The sequence below is a fragment of the Ceratina calcarata genome, unplaced genomic scaffold (genome assembly GCF_001652005.2).
Source record: "Ceratina calcarata isolate Rehan_Ccalc_2016 unplaced genomic scaffold, ASM165200v1 scaffold1093, whole genome shotgun sequence".
Lineage (NCBI taxonomy): Eukaryota > Metazoa > Arthropoda > Insecta > Hymenoptera > Apidae > Ceratina > Ceratina calcarata.
In genome coordinates, this window is record NW_017131840.1 from 1 (window position 1) to 1,455 (window position 1,455).

The following is a 1,455-nucleotide window of genomic DNA, read 5'->3' on the forward strand; positions in this document are numbered from 1 at the left end:
GTGATCGGACGAGAACTGGTGCTTTGCAACATAGAATGATCGTTGACGAAAACTACAGACGAGGAGATGATTGACAATTTGCCCAAATAGCTAACATTAATAAGAATTAATTGTCAATTCATAATTACAGAACTGGTGGTTTTTTTTTTATAAACAACTTTATTCCATAAACTTTATTTATTATTATTGCACTGAAGGAATGTGCATATACTCCCGTGTGATCCGCAAATAATGCTAGTTGTATTTTAAGAAATCTTGTAATATCATTTATAAATATAAAAAATAACACAGGTCCAAGTACTGATTCCTGAAGAGGGCCGATTATTTTTAATTGACGAAGATCGTTCCACGTCGTACAATATGTAAAAAGGCCCTGATAAGGGCGGATTGTTATTAAACTACGAAAGTCGTTCTTTGTCATAGTTTTGGGGGCCAATTGTATCGCACGTGACCGCCGCGAGAATCGAGACAGGTCCGCGTTCTTCTGTCCACGCTGTCCCTAATTGTTCGCAGTTTCGCAGTGTTCGCACTGTTTCAGAGCTGATACTTATAACGGCGCCAGGTATTCGAGCGACCAGTTGTTCTGGGCAGTCAACAGGTTTCTGGTACACTTCCGTCTGAAACAGATGGAAAGAAAGACAGAACACATTAATATACAGTGGTTATACAGTTTAGTCGTGAATAAAATACTATATGCAACACGGAAATAATGAGCAATTTTACTCCATTGTTATTATTACTTGTACCACCGGTTCACTGTAATTATTCACTCCGTAAAATCCCTCCCGTAAGCACAAATTGAAAACCACTGAATAATTAATTGCAAAATATTATTGTATTTTTCAATCTGAGGCATTTTAAATTATATTGAATGGACTTGGGTCTTTCAAATTTTATGACGAATTTGGTTTTTAACCCCTTCCCGTACTTTAGCGACTCAGACTCGTGATGAAGATTTTTGCCCAAATATGAATATCGCGAGTCTGACTCGCGACCAGATACTTGGGGCAAACATAAATATCACGAGTCTGAGTCGCGAACAGATACTTAGTACAGATAGTACTTTTAATTAGTACAGATAGTTTCGTCGAGCTAAATGGCACGGGAAGGGATTAACTTTGAAAGTGGCGTAACTCCATTCTTGATAAGAAAACGCATATTATTCATTTAACAATTTCGATTATTTGATAGGAACTGTAAATTTGAGATTTAGATACGCTTAAACAGTATGACTCATTGGTCATATGTATATTTTTAATTGCATTGAAACGCAAACATTTAAATATCTCAATTTAGGTATAAATGGACTTAGGCTCTGAGCTGTTTATTTTGAAAGTGGACTGAGTGTCCATTGGAAGTGAGTCCATTGTTCAAAGAAATCAAGCTATCTATTTTAATATGCACATTTCTACGTTATCGTTTTATTTTGAAGTAAATTGTAACTAATATATTTAA